The sequence below is a fragment of the Talpa occidentalis genome, unplaced genomic scaffold (genome assembly GCF_014898055.3).
Source record: "Talpa occidentalis isolate TD23 unplaced genomic scaffold, MPIMG_talOcc4v2.1 talOcc4.16, whole genome shotgun sequence".
In the NCBI taxonomy this organism is placed as follows: domain Eukaryota; kingdom Metazoa; phylum Chordata; class Mammalia; order Eulipotyphla; family Talpidae; genus Talpa; species Talpa occidentalis.
The window spans coordinates 82,308,918-82,332,716 of NW_023601653.1; the positions used below are offsets into that span (position 1 = coordinate 82,308,918).

The 23,799-nt window shown below is 40.2% G+C and overlaps 1 protein-coding gene across 12 annotated transcripts in view; it reads right to left on the bottom strand.

The window, feature by feature from the left end:
- The window catches only part of R3HDM2 (R3H domain containing 2), a 124,366-nt gene that overhangs the window by 98,060 nt on the left and 2,507 nt on the right, over positions 1-23,799 (bottom strand). The window contains exon 2 of one of the 12 annotated variants that reach the window (XM_054696723.1): positions 10,311-10,362. The exons of 10 other annotated variants lie outside the window; for them this stretch is intronic. The gene's annotated coding sequence lies outside the window, so the exon portion shown is untranslated. Of the gene's footprint in view, positions 1-10,310; positions 11,366-23,799 lie in introns of those variants that run through there. One more of the 12 variants, XM_054696722.1, reaches the window with a different exon arrangement.

Sequence of the window (23,799 nt, forward strand, 5' to 3'; positions counted from 1 at the left end):
CTAGTCACCTGGAGACAAGTTTGAAAGATCCTAACAACTGTAACACTTGGGCATACCAAAATGGTTGTAATCTGAAAAGTAGCCACATCACTTCCAGTGGTGCACCTACACTGAAAGTGACCATCCCCCTCTAAAATAATGTCTAAATCAGCTGAATCTTGAACAATGAGACCAATTTTTCTCTAAAATAGGATTATGACAGCTTCCTTAATGAGAAACCCAATCAAGTCAGGGCAAGGGTTCATTGCACTGACACTGTCACTTGTCTAGGACTTCAGCTGATTCATTCTGAAGGGCTGACAGGTCACTGGTATCTGTGCCTTGCCCAAGATTCTTGTTTATTTCACATATGACAAACACTGTCAAGACAACTGCAATCCAGACAACTTCTGCTATGAGCCTTTCCCTTCCCGACTTCATTAAGCTCTTTGGGGAACAAAGTTGTTGTTTCAGGCCCATATTACTAAGTCTGAATAACAAGGCAAAGAGTGCTGGGAACAGAGCCCATAAAAGGACCCCTCAGCAATTAATAATTTTTTTAAAAGGATAACTAAACAAAGATCAAAATCACCTGGGAAAGATACAACTATCTTCAATATTGACAAACGTTTGGCATTATTACAGTAATTTCAAAAACAGTCACAAAGTCAGGACCTGAAAATGTCTGGTACTTGGCCATACCGAGTAATCATAAAGGACAGTCTTTACCAAGTAAATGTTCTTACACAGACTTCAGGAAAGACAAGACAATTTTAAAAAAGAAAAAGAGAACCACCCCACAAACTATGTGCTTTAATTAAAAGAAATGGGGGGAGGGAGAAATAAGGAGAAAGGGGGAAACAAACAAGAGCTATGGCTACTGTTCTAGATTAAGCATGGCCACAAAATATTTGCAGCAATTCCACTCAAGAAGTGGAGTTCACTTCCCCACTCCTTGAATCTGAGCTGGACTATTTACTCACTTTGTCCAAACGAATGCAATGAATGAAAGTGTGCAATTTCTGAGCCCAGGCCTTAAGAGGCTTTTCAACTTCTACTCACTTTATGAAACCTAGCCACTATACAGAGAAGCCAAGACAGCCTACAGGGAGGCCATAACGTCCGGATGACAGCTGCAGTCCAATGCTGGACAAGTGAGTAAGGCTATACAGGTCCAACTAGGTCCTAGTCAATCTGCCAAATGATCACAAGAGTGAGCCCAGCAGACACCAGCAGAACAAATCAAGCTGTTGCAGATGAGCCCTGCCTAACTCCCCCCATTGAATCATAAGTAAATAACTGGTTATTTTAAGTCACTTATTTTAAAGTAAGATTTGGGGTGGTTTGGTCCACAGCAATAGAAAACAGAAACATCCACAATTGGCTGAGAGTAAGTTAAAACATCAACAATGACCCACTCAAAATCACTATGTGCATTCCCACAGTGTAACGAAACTGGAATCTCTAAAGAATAATACACAGTGCCTCCCTGGTGGCGCAAGGGGTTAAGACGCAACCTATGAAGCTATCCACAGCCACTGCAGCACAAGATCGATTCCGGTCAGGGAGCTACCCACATGGCACAGCAGACCTCTCCTGCTGCACCCACTGCTCCCCTCAGCAGTGTATTTCAGTCAATCTACCTGTTCTGTTCCTCACTCTGTCTCTGGTGAATCCTCTCACCTCCCCACACCTCTGGCCTATACCCCAGCTCTTGTATGCATAAATAAATAAATCTTCAAAAAAACAAAACAGGCTCACCTTTCATTGGTAAAACATATACCATAATGTATTGCTTAATAACAGGGACACTTTCTGAGAAATGTGTCATTAGGTGATTTTGTCATTCTGCTGCACACCTAGGCTAATATGGCACAGCCTATCAGGACTACTGCTGTATATGCATCATTGACCATAACACCATTAAGTGACACATAACAGTGCCAGATTATCCCAGCAAAACATTCAGATTTATCAATCTGTTTCTCCATCTATCCCACATGTAAATACCTGGAGAATATATGTGAAATATATGTATTACACAAAGGGCTCATATATAAAACATGCAAAGAATTTCTATAAATCATTAAGAAAAAGACAAACAACCCAATTTTTAAAATGGGTAAGAGATGGAATAGGCACTTCCCGAAAGAAAATACTTTCACAGACAACACGTCTATGAAAATAAATCCCCTATCAGTGGCATCAGGGAAATGGAAAGTAAAACCACAAAAAGACATCATTACAGTCCCAACAGATTAGCTAAAATTAAAAGGACTGACAATGCTAAGCATAGTCAAAGATACAGCACAACCAGAATTCTCATCATTGCTGGCAAGACAACAAATTAGGGCCTCCACTCGTGGTGCAGGAGGTTGAGCACAGCGCTGTGAAGCTGTCCACAGCCTTTGCAGCACTGGTTTGATTCCGGCCGGCCGGCGGAGCGGCAGAACTCTGCACCTGCTGCTTCCCTCAGCAGTGTATTTCGTCAGTCTGCCTGTTCTGTTCCCTGCTCTGTCTCTGGTGAATCCTCTCACCCTCCTGCGCATCTGGCCTGTACCCCAGTTCTTTTTTTTTCTAAGCCTTTTTTCTTTTCTTTTTTAAAGATTTATTTATTTATTTATACAAGCACTGGGTACAGTCAGAAATGGGGGAGGGTGAGAGAATTCATCAGAGCCAGAGCACAGAACAGAACAGGCAGAGTGACAAAGTACACTGCTGAGGGGAGCAGTGGGCGGCAGGAGAGGTCTGCGCGCCATGTGGGACCCTCGCCCGGTAGCTGGGGATTGAACTGGCACTGCAGAGGCTGCAGGCAGCTTCGCAGCCCAGCACTCAACCACTGCACTATCAGGGGAGGCCCTGTACCCCAGTTCTTGTATAAAATAAATAAATAAATCTAAAAAAAAAAAGACAACAAATTAACACAACCTTTTTGGAAAACTGGTAGTACTTAAACATACAACTAGCCCATGAACTAGCAATTCCACTCAATAGAAGTGAGTGCTTACATCTACAAAAAGACATAAAAAACATTCATAGCAGCATTAGTTATAATAGTCCAAAACTGGAAACCACTAAGTAGAAAACTATAGCTAGACAATGGACTATTACATAGCAACGATAACCAATCATTACTATATGTAACCACATTCATGAACCTCAAAGACAATTCTGTGCCAAAAAAAAAAAAAAAAGACAAGAGTACATACTATATGATTCAATTAATGTGAAATTCAAAGACACATAAAACTTAACTATGGTAAAAGGGTCAGAATAGTAACTACCTTTGAAAATCATTTTGGCAAGACATTATAGAGTATTCCTGATACCTAATAAGGCTTATTTCCAGAGAAAACTGCCTACACAAGACTGTACAAAGGGACATCTTTTAACTATCATGATGATGGAGGCAGCTGATTATGCTACTGTCTACCCAGTCAGTCAACAGACCCTGCTAGTCTGAGTTCTACTTTAGGAAAGACATGATCTAACCTCCACCTGGCCTTCTGTGGCTGTATAACCAAGTCAGTGCCGTACTTAAGGATTTCTTCATTTTCCACTGGTCTCCTGACCACAACACACACCATGATAAAAGTGTTCTTTGAAAAATACAAATGTAATGCCATCACCCACCCAAGCCCCTACCATACATGCATACCCTGTCTTCAAAGACTCCCCACTGCTGATAAATTCTGCACTCCCTAATATAGTAAGTCCCTTTATAATCTAGCCATTGACTATTTTCTCTCTCTTCATATTATCATGAGTTCTCATATTACATAACAAATTCGTTGTACAGTAAGTCCTCACTTAACAAAGACAGTAGGTTCTTAAAAACTGCAACGTTAAGTGAAACCATGAATCATGAAAGCAAGACCTTGAGTAACATAGATATGATGAATCCACAAGGTGATGGCTTTGTTCAACATCAGTCAGGATTTCCTTTATCTTATCAATGTTCTAATGACACGACATTGAGCAAAATGATGTTATTCGAGGACATGCAGTAGTTAACCTAGAAAGTGGTCCTTTTTTTCTGACCTCCGTATTTCTGGATATGGAATACATTGGCTATCTAGAACAGCAGTTCTCAAAAGTGAGATCTCAGGAAGTTCAAGAGATCAAACTATTTTCACTATATAATAAGATGTTACTTTTCATAATAACACTTAGATGTTATTTGCCTTTCTTCACCATGGTGACAAAAGCTATGAAGGTATAACTGCTATGTGCAGCATAAATCAAGGTAGAGGAATCAAACTGTGCTAGTAATAAATTCTTCATCATCCCAGAATTGCCATTTAAAAAAGAAAAATCGTACTTACAAATGTCTTTGATAAAGTAATAAAAGTTAACATTTTTATCAAAGTTCCACCCTTGAGTATATGTCTTTTAATATTCTAAGTGACAAAATAGGAAGCATAAAGCATTTCTTTTTTTTATAAATTTTATTTTTATATCCCCCATACAATTGCAACCCCCTTATTTTGACCCCAATCCCTCCCCTCCCCGCCTCCTACCCCCCACAGAGTGTCTCTGGTTCATAGTTGTTTGTTGATTTTGATTTTCACTTTCTTATAGTTATTCTTTTTCCTGGTCTTTTATTTAAGTTTTCTAGATTCCTGCTATGAGTGAGACCAGCCGGTATTTTTCTTTTTCTTTTTGGCTTATTTCACTGAGCATGATCCCTTCCAGTGCCATCCATGTTGCTGCAAATTACATGTGTTTATCTTTTTTGAATGCTGAGTAATAGTCCATGGTATATATGTACCACATCTTCTTGATCCAGTCATCTATTTTTGGGCATTTGGGCTGTTTCCAAAGCTTAGCTATTGTAAACAGTGCTGCTATAAACATAGGGGTGCAGGTGCTCTTTGGAATGGATGTTTCTGTGCCCTTTGGGTAAATCCCTAAGAGCGGAATTGCTGGATCCTAGGGAAGCTCTATGTTTAGTAGGTCCAGAAATCTCCACACAGCTCTCCATAGTGGTTGGACCAGTTTGCACTCCCACCAACAGTGCAGTAGAGTTCCCTTTTCTCCACAACCTCGCCAACATTTGTTTTGCCAGTTTTTTTTAATATGTGCCATTCTCACTGGTGTAAGATGGTATCTCATGGTAGTTTTGATTTGCATTTCCCTGATGACAAGTGATATTGAACATTTTTTCATATGCCTATTGGCCATTTGCATTTGCTCTTCAGAGAATTTTCTTTTTAGCTCTTCTGCCCATTTTTTGACTGGATTATTTTCTTTGTTTTTGTTGAGTCTCATCAGCTCTTTGTAGATTTTTGTGATCAGTCCTTTATCATTAGTGTTGCATGCAAAAATGTTCTCCCAGTTGTGGGGTTTCTCTTTGTTTTTGTTACTGTCTCTTTTGCTGTGCATAAAGCATTTCTGCTGCACATCAAAGTACAATAATTGTCTTGAAGAAAAGCATCTGAGCCACACATTGAAGTAGCTGCTTTTTCCATGGAATATTACTATTTCTTGAATAAACAACTGACAGGCAAACCATGGTTATTCAAACAATATTTTTTTCCCTTTTTTTTTTTTTTTTTGGTGGGACCCTCACTGGCGGGCAGGGAACGAACCGGCGCTGCAGAGGCTGCGGGCAGCCTCACAGCCCAGCGCTCAACCACTGCGCCACCAGGGGAGGCCCTTCAAACAACATTTTTCACAAAAATGAACAAAGTGAGACTGTTACTTCAAAGAAAACAAATGACAGTACTTGTTGTCAGTGATACAATTCAAGCATTTAAACTAAAATCAGAATTTTGAAAATGTGTCTGCTGTGAGCTTGACAGTTTCTCAATACTTTAAAGTTTTCCAGATGAAATGGTGGTAATATTATTAAGTGTGAATTTTTTTAATTGTATAAAAAGCCACGTTAAACGTTTGAAACATCTGTGTAACACAGTATTTTCCAGCTCACCAATCCATGTTTCAAAATCATACATGGGTGAAAGATCCATTCAAGTACAAGATAAATTAACGGGTTTTGGTGTAGATTGGTACAAAAGGTCATTCACATGGCTTTAGATTCCACATTGCAACTAACGTGTAAGAAATGACCACTTACGGGTTTGGCGACAGTATAAAAGAGTATCCATAATGTTTATAAGATATTCAAAAATATTCCTCTTTTCCAACTCCATATCTCTGAGGCTAGAATTTCTTCTTGTACTTCAATCAAAATGACGTTTGGTAAGAGACTGAATGCAGATGCAGCTGTGACAAGTCAGCTGTCGCTTTCCATCACAGCAGTCAAAGTAAAGCAGCAGTTATGGTTCCGTCACACCCCAAGATCGTGGGGGCCAGGGAGGGCCCCCAAGGTGGGTGAGCCACTGGCACCTCACTGAGCACGTAAGTTCACATGAGACCCGCAGGGGAGTTTGGTGCCTGTGCCCGCATGAGGCGCATGCTACAAAGCTGCTCACATTTAAGAAAAGGATGGAAACAAGCCACACCAAGGGGAGAGAGTTGCTGAGCAATGTCTTGGCTGCCATGAGGAAGGCAGCTGCCAAGAAAGACTGAGCCCCTCCACTCCTCTGTGTGTGAAGAAAATCTTTTCAGGGAAAAAGAAATGACAGAGAATCCAGTTGTCTTCTATTAAGCCAGACATTAAAGAGAGCTTCAAAAGTGTAAGACAATAACCCTCCTTCCTCTCACTAAATCTTTTCCATTTTAAAAAGCTTTCTCATTAAAAATGTCTTGTGTAAAGAGCTTATTATTTTTAATGAATGCATAAAGATTTAAGTATTTTCTTAGTTTCAGTTTCTAACATTGGTAAATATAACCCATGTATATAAAAGATTTTTTAGAGTCTATAATAATTTTTGAGAGTTAAAGGCCAGGGATCAAAATGTAGAATTTCCCTGCCTCACTACTCCTTCAAGGTTCCAAACTTCCAGAAAGTCTTTTCTGATAACTTAAAATTAATCTACTTTATTTGGTTGAAGTGGAGAACAAAGACAACAATGTTTATAGGCATTCAACTACTAGTATGCTGAAGGAGCAAGGCTAAAATGCTGAGTGGTCCACTGCAAAGACATATGGTCAAAAAAATTCAAATCAAAAATAAATTCAGGGCCTCCCCGGTGGCGCAGCGGTTGAGCGCTGGGTTGCGAAGCTGCCCGCGGCCTCTGCGGCGCCGGTTCGATCCCCGGCTGCTCCCCGGCCACCACAGGAGGGTCCCACATGGCGCGCAGACCTCTCCTGCCGCCCGCTGCTCCCCTCAGCAGTGTACTTCGGTCCTCCTGCCTGCTCTGCTTCCCGCTCTGGCTCTGGTGAATTCTCCCACCCTCCCGCGCTTCTGACTGTACCCAGTGCATGTATAAACAAAAAAAAAACAAACAAATAAATAAATAAAAGCATGCCTCTATAAAAAAAAAAAAATTCAAATTTAACTAATTTTGTGTATATTCGCCATTAAAAAATTCTCTCTCAAATCCTGACTCAATTGCTGGAAATGTAAACTGCATATTTTTTGAAAGGCAATCCTTTAATACAAAAATTACAATAGTACATAAGTTATCTTGCTACTATCACAACTATGCAAAAAGTGCAAAGTTATTCATGAAGCACTGTTGGTAAATACAAAAGACCGGGGGAGGGGGAATCAAATGTCCTTTAATTAGCAAAGTGATAAACAGTACATACATATCTCATAATACTTAGCAGACATAAACAAGAATAAGGAATTCTTGAAAAATCTGTTATATTGCTAAGTGAAAGAAGACAAAAAAATTTTTTTGTAGGGCCTCCCTGGTGGCACAAGGGTTAAGAAACAACCTATGAAGCAATCCATAGCCACTGCAGCACGAGTTCGATTCCCAGCCAGCCAGGGAGATACCCATACGGTGTAGGAGACCTCTCCTGTCTCGCCCGCTGCTCCCCTCAGCAGTGTACTTTGGTCAATCTGCCTGTTCTGTTCCCCGCTCTGTCTCTGGTGAATCCTCTCACCCCCCACGCCTCTGGCCTATACCCCAGCTCTTGTATGCATAAATAAATCTTAAAAAAAATTTTTTTGTAAAAAGGGTAAAAGAATATATATATAGGGCCTCCCCGGTGGCGCAGTGGTTGAGCGCTGGGTTGTGAAGCTGCCTGCAGCCTCTGCAGCGCTGGTTCGATCCCCGGCTGCTCCCCAGACACTGGAGGAGGGTCCCACATGGCACGCAGGCCTCTCCTGCCGCCCGCTGCTCCCCTCAGCAGTGTACTTCGACCCTTCTGCCTGCTCTGCTCCCTGCTATGGCTCTGGTGAATTCTCTCACCCTCCTGCGCTTCTGACTGTACCCAGTGCTTATATGTATAAATAAATAAATCTTTAAAAAATAAATTTAAAAAAGAATATATATATATTTACATGTATATATGTCTATGTTTATAAATGCATAGGATGCACAAAAGATGTTATTAGCTGCCTCTGGAAAAAGGAACTGACTGGTTTGGGTTAGAAGAGCAAAAAGAAAGTTTCATCCTTTTTTTAATAGCCTTAGCATTTTCAGCCATGTAAGTATCAACTTAAAAAGTAAATCTAGGGGCTTCCCTGGTGGCCTAGGGGTTAAGTCTCAGTGCTGCCATCACAAAGACCCTCCCAGCAAAGTGGCCTGAGTTCGATGTCCAGCCAGGGAGCTACACACATGGCACAGCAGACCTCTCCGGCCTTGCCCACTGCTCCCCTCAGCAGTGTATTTCAGTGGATCCACCTGTTCTGCTCCCCACTGTCTCTGGTGAATCCCCCCCCCACACACACACACACGGCACCAATGGTCAATACCCCAACTCTTGTATGCATAAATGAAGTAAATCTTTTTTAAAAAAAGACTGCCAGGATAGATTGCCAGGGACGATAAGAACATAGATAAAACAAGATAGCCACAAGCTAATAACTATATGGAGGTTCATTTTTACTACTCCTGCTTCAGATGTTTGATATTTTCCATAATAAAAGTTTTTTAATAAAACAAATCACACAAAAAAATACATATTTGAAACATGACCACTGAAATGAAAAGATATGCCAATCTTTTAAAGTCCAATTCCTACTTCTTCCCTATATTTCTATATCGATTTTTCCCTTCCTTCACATTAGTTTATTCTACATAAAATTAACTAAATTCTATTGCAGTGTATGTATATTACAGACTCTATTATATCTATGGTTGTTTTGCTCATTAATTGTTCATGTTTTCTCTCTATAGGTAAGCCAGTAAGGTCCTTTAACACACACAAAAAAAATTTGATTCCACAGTCTTAAAATGATGCTAAATCTTCAAGTACCTTATCTAATACTCAAGTGAAAAACCCTGAGACCTACAGAAAAATGCAATATTCTTCCTTGGGCTACTTTGTGCTAAGTTCAGTTTTTACTCTAGTAAAAGCAAAGAAATAATACTGCCTTTTTCAAATTTTACATCAAAATACTAAGTTTCCAGCAAGTTAATACAAGTTAATAAACAAAAGGTTTTCCTCCCAGCCTTCAAATGGCCGATTTATACACTTTCACAGAAACAGAATTATATATTACTAGGTTTAAATTAAAATTTAATTAGCTACATTACTAATAAGCTGACACTATTTAATAAAACTTTAGCTGCAATATAAAAATGAGAGCTTACGCAAAAAAATAGTTCCAAAGCCCAGGAAATAAAGAACTTTACCATTTAACTAGAGAACAATCAAGAGTGGTGGACTATTGACATGTAAATAGAGATAAGCAAAAAGAAAATAAAAACCATCCAGCCACCCCTTTATAACACTGTGTCTCAGTGAACAGTAAGTCCACTGAAGACAGCTCATTTTTTCAAGGAACACATCTTCCTTCTAGAATTCATCTATGAAAGCCACAGGAGAAAAGAAAAACAGGGAGGGGGCAGGGAAGCACATGGACTTCATTCAGTGAGAGTAATACACAGATTTGTTTTTCCATTTTTTGCATTTCACCATGTGTATAAATACAGGGTCAGATTTTGGGGTGTGGGGTGTTTGTCTGGTGTCCTTAAAATTTCTTATTATAGTAGTAACAAAGTCCTACATTGTCAAATCTGATAGTAAACATATCATATACACTTTACATGTCAAATATTACTTTATTACTCTATTAACATACATTTAAATTAATTACTCAAAATAACCATTCCTTTTATCTGGTATTTCTTACATTGAAGTCCTACCCAACTCCATCAACAGATTTTCACATTTCATGTACAGTTAAGTGAACATGGAATAACTAAGTTTCTACTCAAAACATCCTATACTAGTCCGAACTCACACACAAGCAAAACAAAGACAGTGTCATAAAATTCATCCAAGTATCTAGGTGTAATGCTCACCTGCTCTCTAGCTCAGCGGTACTCCCTCACCCTTCTCCATCCAGTAAGACACCTAGGAGGGAAAAAGTTATCCCTCATCACCCAGAGTCTAAACAGTAACAAGTTTCCAGCAGTAAGAGTCTCAAAATGGTTCTGACTTTTCACTGGTACAAAAATTAATTTGATGCTATCTTTCCTTTTCCTTACTCTAAAAGCTGAATATTGTCTGTCTTGACTATTAAAATCCTAAGAGATTTCAATTCTGTAGGAGCTCTACATGGTTCTAAATTTAGCCAAGTAATAGAAATAGCTGGAAGGAATGCAATTCATTTTAATATCTGCACTTCTATGTTGCCAGGCAGTTAATTTCTTAAGTAATCTCCGAGCAGTCATCCACATTTAAGAATAAATATATAAGCCATGTCATCAACTGATAGGTTAGTAACACTGTTAATTAAAATATTATCTATGACTTCTGGAAATAACCAACTTCCCCCTTCAAAAATAAAGTTGACATTTCTTCTACAGGGAGGATTTTAAATATTCCAACAGAACATGTTACATAGCACATCACCACTTTCCTTACAGCTTATTTATGTTTCCATATCAAAGGAACAAAGAGATAGCCCTAATGTTTTTACCTTCAGTATAAAAATGCTTTTATGGAAGGAAGAGAAATGTCTCATTTCATGTATACTCCTTGAGCAGGCCATTCCTAAGTTATTAGACAATTAATTATTGGGGTACAGCAGATTCCAATTCTGGAGCTATTTATATTTTGAATTTTCTAAAACATAAGGAGCCATAAAACCATTCTACCACAGAATCCCTATCTTCACGTCAGTTTCCTAGATTGTCCTCACAGGCCATTATGTAAAATACATATGCAGATGAATGTAAAATGCAGGTTTCAAAGTGCAAAGTATGAAAGGACTGGTTTAGAAGTTTCCTTATATAAGGAGATTTTAATTCGGACCACAGAGGACAGAAAGAGGAAAAAGACACCTCAGGAAGAAAAAGCCTGGATTAAATGAGTAAAAAAGGGTATGAAAACTTATTTTCACCTTCACATGTCATCAAACTAGGGGAAAAAAAATATGATGCCAATTTTCAGTGTAATACCCATCTCCCATTGCAAGTCATCACAGCTGTCTATAACTCATTTAGTTATGAGAAATTTAGTTATGAGAAATAATTCAGTTTAGACACTTTATTATCAAGTACCTCTGGGAAGACACAGAAGGGCCTTTGATCTGAAATCCACTCTATTTTCTTTTACTGAAAATAACTGATTCATAGGGATAACAAAGGACAACTAAGAATGAGAAGTGGTTCCCCTTTCAAGGAACCACTCCCCATTAAAAGAATTAGGGTTCCTTACAAAAATGACTGACTCCAGGCTAAGTAAAGAACAAAGTTAATGTGAAATACCTTGTGTCGTGGCACTATTTTTAATAAGGAATATTGTTAGCATTTTTAATACTAACCTCAATAGACAGTAACATGGATTTTTAAAAAAATACCAAATATAAAGTGATTCTCAAAAATAGAAAAAAAAAGAGGGGGTGGGGGAAAAGTAAAGTTCTTCACAGAACAATGCCAAGCAGTAAATCTAAGAGGAATGGGAGCTGCAACACCGAGCAACCAGCACTGCAGTAACTGATTAGGGTAAGGGTTAGCACAGGTGTTATGGGCTCTAGTTGCCAGAGGGAAAATATAAAGGAATATAAAGTCTCACAATCTTAAAGTATCAACCCACAAATTGTTTCTTAATTACAAAGTGAAAAAGTTGCCTTTACAAAGAAATGTAGCTGACATAAATTTAAGTGATCAGCCTTAATATCACCAAGAATGGGAAAAAGCAACACTATGTGCACAGAGTAGCACACAACGTCATCTACATAATATTCTTGGCAAAAATGTTTACCATGAATCTAATCATGATAAATACAAATTCTAAACCATTCAACACAACTGACCTGTACTTTTCAAAAATATCAATATAGGAAAAACAAAAAAGAAGGGGAACTACTTTGAATTAAAAGACATGACAATTAAGTACAATAGATGATCCCTGACTACATCCTAGAACCAAGGAAAACTATAAAGCAGGAACTCAACTACTGAGATATCTGTATGGACTATACATAATTATTACAGTAGTCGCCCCTTACTGTAGGGCATAGATTCCAAGCCCCCCAGTGGATGCCTGAAACTGCAGATATACTATTTTTTTCATATACAAACATACATATATACATACAATATTTAATTTACAAGTATAACAGATTAACAATAATAATAAAAGAGAACGATTATAACAATATGCTGTAATATGAGTTATATGAACGTTGTCTGCCTGGGTTATTGCCACCAGCATGATGGACAACTAACCTAACCTCTCTGTTATGACCTGAAATTCATAATTGAATGCTAACCCCAAAGATGAGAGTATCAGGAGGTGGAGTCTTTGGTAAGTGATTAGGTCATGAGGATGAACCCTCATGAATGGAATCAGTGCTCTTAAAACAGGTTCCAGAAAGGTCCCTGGCCCCTTCCACCAAGTGAGGACACAGTGAAACGCTGGTTATGGGCCAGAAAGAGGCCCTCACCAGAAAGTTAAGCATTATCACCTTGATCTTGGCCTTCTCAGCTCCAGAAGAAATTTCTATTGGTAATGACCCACTCAACCTGTGGTGTTTTGTTATAGCAGCCTGAAGAGACTAAGACACTCATTAAGTCTCAACTGTAAAGTAGGGGTAATATAGTACTACTCTATAAGGTTATTATTCTGAGGGTTAAGTTATCTAATAAGTGCCATTTTTATTATACTTCCATGTTCACATTCCTTATTCAATTAACTATCTTATAAGTATAGGAAACTAAATCAATTTTTAGCCCATGTCTTGGGAACTAGCTTATAGGCTATAATAACTTTATCAAAATTTCATGAAATACATCTAAATTAAGTAGAAGCATTCCATCTAAGGAACAAAAAAAATTCCTCTATTAACACAAAAATAGTTAACTTACTCTAAAGTACCTGTAAATTGGTAAAAGGAGCAGTTTTGCAAAAATTATATTTGCTCCTTCTTTAAAATAGTAATTGGTTACTTATTAGGAATAGGGACAGGTAACCTTGGCCCCCAAATTGTCAATATTTACATTAAAATCCAATGTCATCAGGCCAAAAGTGTCTCTTAAATTCTGATATTTCCTGGGGCTTTCTTAACACTCTAGAAGTTTGCTCTGTGTGATCTCATGCCCTGCCATAGACTGAATCCCTATGATGTGCAGAGTACTCCAAAACCTAATTCCCATGTATCTCTAGAGCTCCCGATTTATTTAGCATTGGCTGCCATGTACTTCCAAAAGTGAACTCTATTAGATTTTCTGTTCTTTATCACTGTTGGTAGGTTGTATATTTCTAGAAATTTAGCCGCGTTTTCTAGACCATACAATTTTTCGTGTGTATAACTGTTCACAATAGTCACTTACCATCCTATTTTTCTGTGGTATCTGGTATAACATCTCTTCTTTCCTTTCTGATTTTGTTTGAGTGCCTTTTCTTAGTGAGTCTAACTATAAATGTAAGTATATCTTTTTTAAAAACCGCTTAGCTTCAAAGGTCTATTACTGTTTAAATTTCCATTTCATTTATTTCCACTCTGATCTTTGTTATCTCCTTCCTTCTACTAACTTTGGGCTTAGTTATTCCCTCTCTAGTTCCATGAGTGTACTGCTATTTTGTTTATTTGAAATCTTTCTGGTTTCTTAAAATAAGTGTTCATTATTATAAATTTTCCTCTTAAACTGCTTTTGTAGCATTCATAGATTTTGGTGTGTTGTATTTTCATTTTCATTTGCTTCAAGTTATTTTTTATTTCCCCTTTTAGTTCCCTTTGGCCCTTTAGCTGTTGGCCCATTAGTTGTTCCACAGGATGTTGTTTAATCTCTACATACTTGTGAATTTTCCAAATTTCTTCTTGTAACTGATTTCTACTTTCATACCATTGTGGTCAGAAAACATGCTTGAGGAGCTTCCTTGATAGCACAGGGGTTAAAGTCTCAGCCCTCTCATGCTATCACCAGCCATTGTGGATGAGGTCAATCCCCTGCCAGGGAGCTAACCCACATGGCACAGCAGAACTCTCCTGGCTCACCTGCTGCTCCCCTCAGCAGTGTGTTTCAGTGGATCCACCTGTTCTGCTCCCCACTCTGTCTCTGGTGAATCCTCTCACCTCCCACACCTCTGGCCTACACCCTAGTTCTTATATGCAATAAACAAATCTTTAAAAAAAAGAAAACATACTTGATATGATTTCAATCTTAGATTTACTAAGACTTGTTTTGTTCCTAATATATGCTCTATCCTGGAGAATATTCCCTGTGTACTAGACATGAATACAATTCTATTGCTTTTGAATGGAATGTTTTTTGTATATACCCATAAGACAATCTGGTCTAATGTGTCATTTAAGGTCAATGTTTGCTTACTGATTTTCTTATCTAGACATTGATGAAAGTGGAACATTAAAGTCTCTTCCTATTATTGTATTTCTGTCTATTTCTCTCTTTAGATTCATTTATTTTTGCCTTGTATATTTAGGTGCTGCTAAAATCTGATGCTTTCTTACCTCAGGAAGCAACAATACCCAGTCACCACAGATTCATCTGTTCACAATTCCTTCCCTCTCCTCCACTTCTAGTCAATCTCAAAATCCTGGCACCATCTCCTGGATTCATCTATTCTTCTCAGCTCCTCTCCCCTCTTCTCCACTACCATTATTTCTGGGCAGAGAATTTAGATGGGGCAAGGCCTCCAGAGCTCTTTTTTGCCTCCAGCAGAGCCCTGGGCCTTGTAACTAATAGTGGTCGTTCTGTCCACTTTTATCCCTGAATAACTGAAAGTCTCTCACTTATTCTTGATGTCTGATGAGGGTGAGAAATAAACTGTTGTTTCAAGATACTGGGGGAGATACTGGGAGGTCTGGGGTTCATTTCTTATCCAGAATACCATAGTCTATCCTGATTTCAACACCTTTTGCATTAACAACTGCCAACAGCCTCCTAATCAGTGTCTCTCCCTCTACTCTAAATCCCTATAAATATTTTTCCAAGTTGACTTTGTAAAACAAATCATTCCATTTCTCTGATTAAAATCTTCAGAGACTCCTCTTAGCCTCAAAATATTCCAAATTCCTTTATATAGCTCCTAAGGCCTAAGACTTGTTCATCTTCTCTAGCCTTTGGAAATACTTGCTCTCAGGCCTCCCTGGTGGTGCAAGGGGCTAAGCACCATACTATGAAGCAATTTGCAGCTTCTGCAGCATGAGTTCGATCCCTGGCCCACCAATGAGCAACCCACATGGAGCAGACCTCTCCTGACTAGCCCGCTGCTCCCCTCAGCAGTGTACTTCAGTCAATCTGCCTGTTCTGTTCCCCACTCTTTCTCTGGTGAATCCTCTCACCCCCCGCATCTTTGGCCTGTACCCCAGCTCTTGTATGTGTAAATAAATAAATCTTAAAAAAAAAAAAGAAATACTTGCTCTCTCTCCATACATACCATGTTCTTTAATGCTCTTAGAGCTCTGTACAGGCTACTCCATGTGCTTGAAATGCACTTCCACCTCACACCACCCTACATTCCTTTGCTTGTCCAGTCATATAAGACCCGAGTGTCAGCTAGCCCTTCCAGTCTCTCCGCAGCTCTTCAAAGTTGGTTCTCGTCTCAAGGCCCCTGTTTACCAAACCCCTAGCCCCATCACCCCAGTGCACCAGCTCCCTCACTAAAGGACAAACCCCCACATCACAAGGAATATTACCTAAGGCAGGCCCTTCCTCAAATTCCTTTGTTCAAATACCAAACACCTTTCTCCAGCCCTCTCATGATCTTTTCCTTTGTATCTTTTTTCAAATATTGATTTATTTATTTATGCATAGAAGAACTGGGGTGTAGATCAGAGGTGCGGGAGTGGGGGGTAAGAGCATTCACCAGAGACAGAGTGGGGAGCAGAACAAGCGGATTTACTGAAATCCCCGGCTAAGGGGAGCAGCGGGGAGACAGGAGAGGTCTGCTGTGCCACGTGGGTAGCTTCTTGGCCGGGGATGGAACTTAGGCTGCGGTGGTGATAGCCTGAGAGTACCGAGACTCAACTCTTACACCACCAGGGAGGTCCTTTTCCTTTGTATCTTAAGGAAAGAGATAACAATAATCCATCTGCTCTGGATTTTACCTTCTCTACATACTCAAGGACTTCACTACCACTGTTCTATCATCTCACTCATTCCTGAATAAGTATGTTCCAGTTTCTCATCTTAAAAAAAGAACTTTTCGGGCCTCCCTGGTGGCGCAGGTGGTTGAGAGCAGCGCTGTGGAGCTGTCCGCAGCCTCTGTAGTGCCTGTTCAATCCCTGCCAGCTGTGAAGATACCCACATGGCGAGCAGACCTCTCCTGTCTCGCCCGCTGCTCCCCACAGCAGTCTGCCTGTTCTGCTCCCCACTCTGTCTCTGGTGAATCCTCTCACCCCCTCCCCACTCCTCTGGCCTGTACCCCAGCTCTTATATGCATAAATAAATAAATCTTTTTTTTTAAAAAAAGAACTTTTCCCTGAGCCCCACATTCCCTCACTACTACCCTCTTCCCATCTCTTCACAATCATCTTGAAAAACAGGGCCTTTCTGCCTTTTCTTTTGTAGCTCTCATCTATTCCTCAACCTAATGCAATTTCACTCCAATAGCCCTGCTCTCAGCTGAGTGCCTAATCCAATAAACTCCTTCTGTCTTCACCATACCTGCCCTTTCCACCACACCTCACTGATACTGCTGTCATCCTCTTCTTTCCAACTCTCTCCTCTTAGATTCTATCACGCACACACGTTATTGGCCTTACGATTTCCCTCCTGGAGTACTCAGATTCCTTCCTAGGCTCCACTGCCTGCCACTCACACTTTTAACTGTTAGTGTCCCCCAAGGTTCTCTCCTCAGTCGTAGTTCTTCAAGACCCAACAAGATCCTCAGATGACCCACACCTATCACTTCAGTCACAATGTATGTACTGTTGATTCCCAGAAGTTTCTAAAGCCCCATTTTATCTCCCCAAATCCAGACAGGTATATTTAATTTCCTATCAGCATTTCCACATGGTTCCACAGGTATCTCAAATGCAATTTTTAATTGAAAATTATGACCCTTCAAGGGGCCTCATGTGGCAGACCATAATAGACATACACATGGGAAAGGCTAAGCTGGTGTTCCGAGATAACAATAAAGGATAAGAGAAAACAGAAAACAGAGGAAACTCCCATGGCCTAGAACATATTACAGCTCTATATACATCCAGTGGATGGATCCAGCCAATCTACATAATTGAAAAGACAATTGTCATTTCCCTTTGCAGGGTAAGTGAAAAAGTGTCAGGCTTTTCTGCCCTCCCGCCATCAGGATGGATGGTGGATCCCTGCGGTCCTGAATGCATGCCTGATGGCGGCACCTGGAGTAGGGTGTGGGCATGCGTAAATGGGTACACCTGAGCTAAGACTGGGCTTATAAGGGTGGCATCACGGGGACGCCAGCAGAAGAACAAACGGAAGAGGAGAACCACCAGAGAAGCAGAGAGAATGCGAGAGAAGGCCGGAGAGCCCAGAGTGAAGACTTGCTGGGGGCTAGGAGGCCTGCCAGCCTCCCGGCCCCCCAGCACCCCTGCCTGCTGTGTACCTGGTAAATCCCAATAAAAGCCTGAAAAACCACGAGGGCTCCAGGACTCCTCCCTTACCCCGTCTGCACAGAATCACAGAAATCCTGCTCCGTGTCCTCCTGCCCCCTACACCCTTACAAGAAACTTAAAAAAAAACAAACCACCCTACCAGTTATAAAAGCAGTGTTACTTCTAACGAGAAAAAGGAGTAAGAGGAAAGCACCACTTTCCTTGGCCAACATTAACTTAAGTGATGTTCTGTCATTTAACAGCGCTGGAGAACATTATGTAGAGATGAGTAATTCAATCATCTTTAATACATACTGTCTTTCTGTGAAATAGGGTAGTGCTCGTTGACTGGCTACCAAACAGGTATAAACACATCCAAGCTACATGGAAAGTGTGCTTACTAACATCCGTAGGCAACTCTCTGTGCCTCTTTTACATGAGCTGTAACTACAGAGAGCGTGAAACGCTGACGCTAGCCTAAGACGCCTCTAAGTGCAGCTTCAATCTCAAGTGTTTACATTTGAAACCAACAGATGTATAAATAATTGTAACTGTACTTAACAGATACGTCCAAAAGTCAATTTTCCTCTACCCTAAAAGGAAACAGACCATCACCTCCACCTTACATATAAAAAACACTGATTCAACAAAGGTAATGAGGGTAAACTCGGCAAAGCCACAGAGAACTTCAAACAGGGTTAAAAACTGTAAGTTTTAAGCACTGTTCTGACTTTACTCCCTCGAAAGCCTGTACAAAATCAAACAGGTTTGTATTCTTTCAATAGACCTCCTACCTTACTGATCAAATAGACTTAATTTTCCAACCATCATACTTGTTTGGTTAAAAAAGAAAAAAAGAACAAGCATTTCTGCACTAGGATACAGGGAAAATACTCCCAGTGCAAATCCTTGGTCTTCCCATTTCTTTGTAGTCAAAATAGTGCTAGGATGGAGAGTAAAATACAAAGAATAAATCTTAAACCAAACACTTCTGAAGTGAAAAAAAGAACCTGGAAAGGGAGACATGCAAGACTGAAGACGATGAACGGGAGACGTAGGCGAGGTGATACAGGCAGCAAGGGGAAAACTCAGTTCAGGGCTTCAGTTACTGGCCTTACGATAGAGTTCTCGCTCACTTAAGACTTGAATAATGATCTCTTTTGCCTGGGAGAGGCAAAGCAGCAGGTAAAACCCATAATCTAAACATAGACCTTTAGGACATATGCCTCAAATCAACTAGTTTCTTTCTTTGCCTTATATGCAGCAGAGGAGTAGGACAAACATCACATCGCTGGAGAGTTCTTCTGGCACGGACAAGATCATGATCCTAACAAATTTAACTTTAGTGTGAGCAGAAACTCAGAACAGAATGACAGGGGGAAATATGGTAAAGACAAAGAGGAAGCCAGCTTTGTGGAAACTGGCTCAAGAGAGGCACACAAATTGAGAGGCTTGGCATGCCCTGAAAGTGTTCCAGAACATGATTGCTAAACCACTAAGGGTTTTTGTTGCTGCTGCTGTTGTTACGTGCTGGAGAGGCTCTCAGGAGAACCAATGGTGTATCCACAGGTGAGAGAACAAGCAAGTCTAACCCTAAAAGCAAAGGAAACAACAGCAAAAATATAAGGTAGATGAGGTAAAGCAGCTAGGTTCAAACAAACTGACAAAACCCAAGTCTTTGTACTGCGAGTAAGAAGATATAAGAAGGTTTTAAGCAGGAGAAAATAAATTTGGCTTTCTTTAGCTGAAGGGTACAGAACTAAATGAAAGCCTGGAGGAGCAAGACTAGGGCAGAGAGGCCAGTTACCCATCATCAGAATTACCCAGATGAGAGGTGATCATCTCCTGGATGCAGTGGCAATGATAACGACGAGACGTGGAAAAATTCAAGAAAGACAGAGGAGATAAGAGTCTACATAACATTGTGATAACTAAATATTGAAGAATAAGAAGAACTCAAGTATGACACCTAGGTTTCTCATGCAACTAGGTGGTATCATTCATAGAAAAAAAAGAATGCAGAAAAGAGGAACAGATTTCCACAGAAAAAATATTCTTGTTTTGGTAATGTTGAATTTGTGGTGCTGCAGGAGGGTAAAATGAAGATGTTCAAGATACCACTGCATAGATGGACCTAGTGCTCAGGCAAGAAACGAGAAGTGGAGATAGAGACTAACAAATTGTTTGCATCTAGGAACAGATGCTAAGTGCAGTCCTCAGGGTGGATGAGACTGACGAACCGAGCACAGTAATGTTTCCTAAATGTTGGCCAAGACAGCTGACCGGAGGCACCAGGGATGTTGGTTAAAGCAGAGATTTCTGGGTCCTTCCCAGTTCTCTGGGGGTAAGACCCAAGAACCCATATTTCATGCATTCGTTCAATAAATGTACACTAAGGAGCTATTGTAGGCACTAGAAACACAGCAGTTATCAATTAAACAAGGCTCTGTTCTCACAGGGTTTAAGTTTTAGGTGTAAGCCAGGCTACAGACAAGAGAACAAGATACCTTCAGATAGTGATGAGCACTGTTGGAGCTAATAAAACACAAGAATGTGATCAAGAAGGGTCTAAGAAGGAATCACATGAGCTGCCTTGATTACTATCCTAGTTCTCCGTAATGAAACGTGTAGAAGTGTTCATGTCTGAACTATCCTTCTCTACGGGACAAAGAATGACCTGATGCCCATAACGGTGCTTATAAAGCATGCACAGATTCTTACAACTGACACACGCAACCAAACACTGCCCCCACAAAGATATGAGCTGAATACTTAGGATAACTAAGTATTATACTTAGTTTGTATAACTGCTGTAATACTTTGTATCATGGCTGGGCCATTTGAAGGTCCAATGAGCTTTTAGGAAAGACAAAATAGCACTTTGTCATATGAAATATAGTTTTGATCATTATTAATAAACACCATAGTGCAAATGTTATCAACAAGAAATATATCAAAAGTATCCACGTAGGAAGATAACAGACCAACATAAAAGGAAACTTGTTAATTAAACGAAAAGTCTATGTACAAGCTGTACATTAGACAAGAACTATACAGAAAATTAACAGTGGGGAAAAAAGTAGCTCCAAAAAACAAAGATTGAACTTGACAAGTCTGCAAATCAGCTTTTTCTCTTTTCCCCAGACTCACCATCAACAAATATCAATCGGAAATAAACTGAGTTCTTTCAAACCTTACTGATTACCTCGCCTATCTTTATAACTGCTCGTTTTATAGGATAAGGACTTGCACTGAGATCTTTCAGGACCTCAGGACCTGAATGTAAAACTACAGTCTCTACTTACTTGCAAGGGATTTCTGAGGTTTTCAATTAAAAAAACTATAAAACATATATTACAGGTTTGGAGCAATGGAAGGACCAGAACATTGTTCTAATTTAGGTCAGTAACCTAACGGAATATTTCACAGCCAGTTAATCCATCATCTCCCAAGAAAATACCCAGAAAGGCCTGAAAATTGGTTTCCAGGAACAATCAAAATCTGACAATTTAGAAAAGTCACAATGTGACAAGTAAGCAAGCAACAAAAGAAAAAGAAATGATTTTTGACACTTTTCATCATTAGCAAACTAAGGAGAAAGAGAATAAAATTGAGTCCTCTAAAAATACAAATGTTTTGGGGCCTCCCTGGTTGTGCAAGGGGTTAAGCACAGCACTATAAAGCTCTCCGCAGACTCTGCATCACGAGTTCAATGCCCGGCCAGGGAGCTACCCACATGGTGCAGCAGACCTCTCCTGTCTCACCCGCTGCTCCCCTCAGCAGTGTATTTTGGTCAGTCTGCCTGTTCTGCCCCCCACTCTGTCTCTGGTGAGTCCTCTCACCCCTCACACCTCTAGTCTGTACCTGTATGCATAAATAAATACATCTTTATTGAAAAAAATACAAATGTTTTGACTACTGGGAGACATGAATGCCTCAGGCTTTGGCACCTTTTCTCCTTATTCTCTCTCATCTCTAGGCTGGGGTCACCATTTTGATCAGTTCTTTTTTTTTCAAGCACAAGAAACCACTCTGGGAAACCATGTCAAAACTAGAAAGCTGAAATAACTTTCTCAGTATAGATTCAAACAACTGGACTGAACAAGTCAGAAGAGATGCTGCACAAAAGCAAAAATAACACCTAGATGTAGGAATTATCCCAGAATCTTTCCTTTCATAAGTTCCAAGTAAAAAATGATGGACTCACTGCAGATTACTAGTTTGCCAGAAGTTCTTGTTTTTGTTTTAAAGATTTATTTATTTGTGCATACAAGAGCTGAGGTACAGGCCAGAGGTGGGGGGTGGAGGGTGAGAGGATTCACAAGAGACAGAGTGGGGAGCAGAACAGGTGGACCAACTGAGATACACTGCTGAGGGGAGCAGGGAGAGACAGGAGAGGTCTGCTGCGCCATGTGGGTAGCTCCCTGACCGGAGATCGAACTCGTGCTGCAGTGGTTGCAGATAGCTTCATAGTGCTGTGACTTAATCCCTGCGTCACCAGGGAGACCAGGCAGTTTTTTTTTAATCAATCTGCCTAAATGATGTCAGAAAATATCCACAGAACAAAAACTATCAACATACTCTCACTTAGCAACATCAGAATCAGATCCAGCTCCACTGATACAAGATCCCCAATTCTACCACACCCCCAAACCATTTTCTCATAGGCCTGTACTGACAAAGGTTTAAGCAAAAACCTTTACTTTTGCCACCAGCACTCCCACAAAAGGTTTAAAGCACTGATCACGCCCTCTGCCTTCCCAAAATGGAGTATAATGTCCAGGAAAGCCCCAAAGAGAAGTCCCATCCAGGCCGCTGCAGGTAAAAGGTGAATGAATGCACCAATCAAGAAACAGGAAAGGAAAACACAAATAAGGGTTAATCCACAAAACTCGCAGGGCCTGCTCCTTTTATCCTCAAACTTTATACAAATGGAATTTAGTCATTAAAAATGTCCCCATATAGGGCTTCCCCTGGTGGCGCAGTGGTTGAGCGCTGGGCTGCAAAGCTGCCTGCAGCCTCTGCAGCATGGGTTAGATCCCCAGTGGTCCCACATGGCGCGCAGACCTCTCCTGCTGCCCACTGCTCCCCTCAGCAGTGTATTTCACCAGTCTGCCTGCTCTGCTCCCCGCTCTGGCTCTGGTGAATTCTCTCACCCTCCCGCGCTTCTGACTGTACCCAGTGCTTGCATAAATAAATAAATAAATAAATAAATATTTTTTAAAATGCCCCATATAAATTTGTAGGGAAAAGCACTTACTTCACTATTGTTAGAGAAAGCCATTCTTGCTAGTTTTTTTTTTTTTTTTTAGCTCAGCTGTCTCCACTTAAATGGAGGGGCAGCATATTCCACAGAGGGACACTCAAGGCTCCTTATTCATTCTTACAAAGAGGCTTGGAAAAGCCATGAACCAGGGAGACGAACCTAACTCGTACAGCCAGGGCTGCGAACATCAGCCTGCTCAGCTGTCTGGAACCGAAGAGGTAAGGATGGTGAGATCTGTTTCATCAGGGATATGAATAAACCTCCAGGGAAGGACGGAAAGCAGCATATAAAATTCTAGCCACAGGAGAGCTGAGATTATCTTCCTCTAAAACTGCCAACACCAAAGATCTCCACGCTCCATCCTACTCTGAGTTCAAAATGCTTTCATTTTGACCTGAAAGTAGAAGACTCTGTAAAAGGAGAAATGTGGCAAGAATTGACCAAAAATACATCTTTCTGAGTATCTCCACAAAATCCTAGTGAAAAATCTATTCCACATCTCCAAAGACAACCAATCATGAACAAAAATTCAAAACAA